Raw genomic sequence first — 6,952 nt, 5'->3', positions numbered from 1 at the left:
ATGAAAATTAACAAGAGGTTTATATAATTAAAATAAAAAGCTTTGACTAGGAGAAGATTAATCGGAAGTTCTATCCTTGTTGGATTTTCCAAGATTAATAGTAATAGGTTGTTGTTTCTACTTAGTTAACCCTCAACAAATGAAGGAAAGTCAAGTAGTTGAGCTGACTTCGTTCCACAAGTCCTAATCCTCTCTCTTGGGAAGGATTAGCATTAGTGACCACAGAGCCAGCCAACAATTTCCAATTACAATTTAACTATTGAGTCTTCCAACTCAAGGGTCTCCAAATATTAATCTAACTCCAAAGTCAAGTTGAGAGCCTACTCCATTGACATGGATGCCATGTTCGCATACATGTAAAGAGAGTAGAAAGAAGACATAATAATCAAATTAATTGGAATGGAAGTGAGAATAATCAACGGATAAAGAAATTAAATAGAAAAGTATCTTTTGCATTAATAAATTCCAAAATTAAAGGCATCCATATAACTCTAAACAAAGTAAATAGGAAATAAAAGAGTAAGGAAATATTAAACAAACTAGAATGATAAAAACTTCACGGAGGTAGTAATTCTGTCAATATCCAACTCAAAAGCATAAAACGAGGAATCCTAAAATCTAGAGAGAGGAGAGAGCCTCTCTCTCTAGAAACTACATCTAAAACCTAAATTGTGAATAATGAGAAGTGTATGAATCCTCCACTATGCAGCCTCTAATCTGTATTTTCTGGGCCAAGAACTGGGTCAAAAACAGCCCAGAAATCGCTGGGGGCGAATTCTGATACGCTAAATTTTTGCAGATGCACGCGTGCGCGTTGCTTATCTGCATGACAACTATGACATATTATATATTATTTTGAAGCCCCAGATGTTAGCTTTCCAACACAATTGGAACCACCTCATTTGGACCTCTGTAGCTCAACTTATAATCGATTGAGTGCGAAGAGGTCAGGGCTGACAGCATTAGCAATTCCTTCAATTTCTTGTATTCCTTCCACTTTTGCATGCTTCCTTTCCATCATTTAAGCCATTCATGTCCTGTAAACCCTGAAAATACTTAACACACATATCACGGTATCAAATGGTAATAAGAGAGGATTAAAGCTAGCAAATTTAAGGCCAGAAGTATGTTTTCAATCATAGCACAAAATCAGGAAGAAAAATATAAAACATGTGATTTCTATGAATAAGTGTGAGATTAGTGGATAAAACCCACTCAATTAAGCACAAGATGTACCACAAAATAGTGGTGCATCAATACCTCACAGGTACAAGATACAAGACAGAGACATACCTAAAGAAATCTGAAATAACTCTAGACTTTTCTCTCAAGTGTATCACTCAGCCTTTTTTCACTCATTGGCTTTTACTTAAGATCTCTCATTTTGCCTTTTCACTTAAGAAAATATAGAAAGATAAATATTGAAAAGTAAATTACAATCTGTAAAACATGAAGGAGATTGACTCTTCAACAGCCTCTTTGCTATGTGATAAACCATATTTGCATGTCTCTGATTCAGCTCTACATTCTAGCGGAATGCTCCTTTGACTAGGAAACACTGTCCAGTTAGATGAACTTCTTCAAAGAACACTTCTCCAAAAAAAACCTCAAAGCACTGGTTATCTCTTCTTACCTTTGAGTGATGAATAGATCTTCTTTTATCTCCTTGCATGTTGCTTGGTTCTTCTTCCTAGGTCAACTTCTTGAGCACTATACTTCACCAACCCACAAACTCACTTTTTCTCATTAATTCTCAGAGTAGAAACTTTGCTTTTGACCCTCTCTTGTTGACCGAGAGCCATAAAACAACAACCACAAAAGTTTTCTAATGGTAAGACGAATCTGAGCCATTGAGAAACTACTTGGTCCCCAAGAATCACTTGTGACCGTAGATACCACCAGTGAGGAATAGAAATTAACTTTCCTTTGTATCCCATTTCAAACTGAGTAGAGAGTTGGGAAGAGGAGAAGAAGATATGAAGCATGTATAAGGAAATGGGTTACCTTTTAGCTTCTGATCTTTTCTTGATGTGGTTTGAAATGGTTGATTAGACCTTACCCTTCCTTGCTTAACCTTTTCTTTCCTTCTTCTTCTGTGACTAGCTTAGGAACTAAGCTCTCTTTCTTACTTTTTCTGAGTTCTGACCATGAGGGAGCAGGTAGATGTTGCTTTTGGTGAAAGCTAAAAAGGAAAGCTTTTTAACTGAGAGAGAGGTAACCGGGCTTGGATCGGATCCAAATTAAGTTCAGCCCATTGGTTTCTTGCTTATCTTCCTTTTGGGCTTCGTTTGCATTATTGCATACCATCATGATTTCATTTGTTTCATATTGGGCTGCTACTTCAATGATATTTTAGCCTGCATCATTTAATAAATAATTAGCAACATACAATTATTAATAATCAACACTAATTATTTATTTTACCCAAAAATAATGTTTGTCATCATTAATTAATTTAGTTAATTTCTTAACTCAAAAAAACTTTTCAAAAATTTCTTCAGCACACTGCTTTTCAATTGGTGGTCTTTTACCCTCTGCATAATCCAATGCTGTCTTCACTCCACTGTTTACAATTTTTTCACCAGTTCCTCTAATTGTTCGATTAGTTTTGGTGTTTCAAGACTTTTTGCCTTCTGAGCTCCTGGTTGCCCCTGCTCCTCTTGCGTCGGTGCTTCTTCTTGGCTTGAATCAATCAAGCCAAGGTTGAATGATGGCATCAGACCTTCTTTAGGTATGTAGGATGCTGTCTGGGCCATCATCATCAGTGCAGCAGCGTCTTCTGGGGCTAGATTACTACGTGTTGACATATAACATACTATAAAAATAAGAATAGATGAATGATATTGAAACCAAATTTTCTTGTGCTGAACTTACATTTTAGATGGAGCTGGTGGAACCGTGGGTGTGTTTTCATCAGGTTTCGGGGGTTGTGGAGTGCTGTAGGGTTAGATAAAACGAATCATATTATAAAAAAATCAGTTACAGATCAATTGTGAAGATATACACCCAAATAAGAAAAATATACACCCAAATAATAATCAAATACACCCAAACACGAAATGAGAAAAATATACACCTAAATAATAATCAAATACACCCGAATATTATTCTTTACCTTTTTGTTCTTTCTTCACTAATTTTCTCTCTCAGAGACTTTGCGGGAGATGGTTCAATTGCTGGCACAGGGGTTGGTTGGGACAGAGGGACATAAACTTGAAGCGGAACACTAAACAAGACAAATATAAAAAGTTAATCCCGTTAAAATTCATGATTATAAGGATGAAATTTAGTTGTAAAACTCACATTGAAAGAGCTTCAGGTTGTGAATGTTTCTCCATCCGCACAACCATCATGTTCTGTTGAGTTGGGTCATTGGCTGATTCTTCTACCAGACTCAACCTGAAATATACCCATATAAAGTCAAAATACACCTGAAGCATTGAAAAGAAACATAGGCTTTGTTTTTTGAGAACTAACGTAGTTGCAGTTTTTGCTTTTTCCTGCCTTTTTTTCTTGAATAAAACATTACATGCTATCCGCCGATTTATTTATGCTGCTTTGATCTGTTTGTCCTTGAGACAAAGGATTATTCTCACTTCCTAAGTTCACCTTCGGCATTCTAAGCATAGAATAAACATCATTCAGTAAAAATACTATACAGTTAAATCAGGATAACAAGATTTTATCAAATAAAGGTTCTTACGTTTTGGATGAGTCATAGTGACCCTCTGTCAATTACAGGCCAGCTCCCTTCTTCCTGGAAAACTAAAAACAATTATCAGCAACCAAAACACCTTAAAATCAGTAATATACACCCAAATATAACAAACCCCTGTGCAGCAGCTTTTTCATTGGTTTTCTTCTTTTTTGATTCCCTTAAGAATTCTTCTAATACTTCAGTTTCATGTTCAGATCTGACAGTACCTGCATAAAAGAACATATTAACAAATATAATTTTGATGATAAACGAAAATATAGCTTTACAAAGTATCTTACCTATATAGGATTGAGTTTGTTCAGGAAACGAATCCTCAACAACGTGCTTTTCCTTTTTGGATTGTGCCCTGGAAAAAAAAGTATGAATCAGAAAAATAAAATAAAATTGATGATAAAATACTATCCAAAGCAGTGCTTACTTTTTGGGTGTAGTTTGAATTTTTTTTTCTTTGTTTTTTGTTTTTTTATTGGTGATGATTCTTTACTTCTAAAAGTTAATGAGAAATACTCTGTTAATACATCAAATTTTAAAAATAAACGGAAAAGAAAGCAATGATAACTTCAAAATCTTACTCATCATTCGATTCAGTTTCTGAATTGGAATCCTTCAGAATCCACTTCCTTTTTTTGGATTCCATTCTGGAAGACGAACAATCATTAGTAAAAAACACCCTAAAAGTGACAAAATACACCAAAAAATATTACTTATTTTTTGGCCATTCTGGTGGGTTGTTTCCTTTTTGGTTTCTCTGAGTCTTCTTCAGACTCAGACTTAGAGGAAGAATCAACTTCAGTTTCAGATGTATCACTCTCAGATGATGATGAACATGCCTTTTTTTTTCTTTCTTTTCTTTTTCCTTCATTTGTTTCAATTTTTTTTTTGTTTCTGCCTTCTTTACGATACCCTAAAACAGTAAAAATGTTAGTTTACAGTATCTACATAAATAAAATACACCCAAATTAGAGAAGGTATTTTGTTCACTTACCATATGTCTATCTATTTCTGCTCTCATCCTTACAATCAACTGCTCTCTATTCCAGTTGCTAACCCATGGTAGTCCAGGGTTTTCTTCTCCTTTATTGTCTTTGTTTTTTGCCAGATGGAAATAGATTATCATCAAGACAAAAAGGTAGCTGTCGATTGATTTTTCTTTTTCAGATAGTAATTAATTATGCCTTTGATGATGAAATTCAGCACATGGGCTCTCCGGTTGTCCTCTGTTATTTTGTCCATCTGAAAAATTAGAGCTAGGTACACAGGAGAGATTTTGTTTATTGTTGTTGGCAACAAGAATGCCATCTGAATATAGAGGATGAAAATTCTCTTGAACATCAGGCGATCTTGTTCGTTTTCAACACCAATACTTATCATCTCATCGGTTAGATTTTTTAAAGTCTTCCCCTGGAACCTTCTAAAAATCAGTTTATTTTCTTCAGAAAGTTCCTTATAACTCACTTTATCAGGAAATAGATCTCCTACAAAAAAAAAAATAATTACACTCCAAATCATTTGAAATACACCCAAATATCACTCATATACACATATATTTATTTCTTGATTACATGATATCAGAATAAGATATTATGAAGAATAGAAGTAGAGAGATTTTCTGTAATCAGTTACTTGATGCATTGAGGTCAAGAGCAGCCCCTATTGTGCTGGGTTTAACTTTAAAGAAACCATAGCTTGTTTCGAGTGTATTTTTTCCCAATTTAAAGAAGTTAGCCAACTCCTTTAATAGTTTGTGATGCACCCTTATTGGCGGGATGTGCATGAGTCCACCAAAACCTAATTCTCGAACAATCGCTTTCTTTGCCTCGCTCATATTTTCAAAATTTTCACTCAATAATCTGGTGGCACACTTCAAGTCTTTGGTTTGTTGTAAAAAAAAAAGCAAAATTAGAGTCATTTAAATAACATATATTTGTATTAGGAAAAGTTGACTTGTTCTAAGACATATATTTGTACTTACATTGTATTTTTTTTCACCTTGGTTCTTGGTTGCCATTTTTACTGCAATGAAAAAGAGATAATGTCAATAGATAAAAAATACACCCAAATATCAGAGACATACACTCAAATATCAGTCAGATACACCCAAATATCAGCCACATACACCCAAATCCAGTCCTATAAATATTTTATTTTTTTAATTAAACGAAATTAAATGAGTTCAAAATCATATTCAATTCAACTAAACATGCATAAAATGACACTACAAGGTCAAGCACAATTAGAATAGTACCAGTTAGACTTCAATAATCCTTATATATATTAGGCCTATACACTTCTACATTTTTTTGGATTACATGACATTATATGAGCTTAGAAAGATATTTAAATTCAAAATGCCACTAGAAGCAACAGTTGCATTCATATACACCAAAAAATCTGCCATATATACCCAAAAATTATTTAGAAGAGGAAAAGTCTTTCATGTAAACATGTAAACATGCACAATACATAGTATACAAACCTACTTAAAAAACATGTAAACATGCACAAAATATGTATCAAAACAATCAAAACACATGTTAAAGCATTCACTAGAAGTACGTAAAATAGCATAAACAAAGAATAGTTTTATTAGAACAGTAATATGATATCTAAACCAAGAACAGTGAAACAGAGAGAGAAATACGAACGATATAGTGCTTCGATTTCGAAATTAGAAACAGAAATGTGAAAAACCTAGAAGAACAGTAAAACAGTACCTTGAATAATATTTGTTCGTTCTTTTTGGTGTTTTTTTATGGAGATTTGTATGTTTTCTTCTTCATTTCTTCTACTTTTTGTGAGGAGTTGGATGGTTTCTTCAGAATTACAGTTGGTTTCGAATGTGACTTGAATCTCGACAGTTTGGGTATTGATTGAGGAAGAAGAGGAAGAGTCTTTCATAATGAGCGCGCTTTGGAAAAACGAAACAGTTGAGTAAGGCGCGTGTGTTTACGCTCGATTGTTGAGGAGTGTAGTGTGCGTACTTTTTGTTAGACTTGGGCCAACTTGTATAACTTGTAAGCCAAAAAGGCTGCTTGTATGTGTGGCAGGTCTGAAAAGTTTTTTCTTTGATGCTAGAGCGTTGATAATTGATTGATAAGATTTGAGATTTTTTTACAAGAAGGAGATTAAAAAGAGAAAGTACTACGAGAAACTTTTGATTATATTTTTTTAACACAAGGAATAAGATATGAGTTAATAATAATGTTGTTAATGTTTATGCCACTCACTGTTAAC

The sequence above is a fragment of the Arachis hypogaea genome, chromosome 4 (assembly GCF_003086295.3).
Source record: "Arachis hypogaea cultivar Tifrunner chromosome 4, arahy.Tifrunner.gnm2.J5K5, whole genome shotgun sequence".
NCBI lineage: Eukaryota > Viridiplantae > Streptophyta > Magnoliopsida > Fabales > Fabaceae > Arachis > Arachis hypogaea.
Note: the sequence above shows the minus strand (reverse complement) of the source record.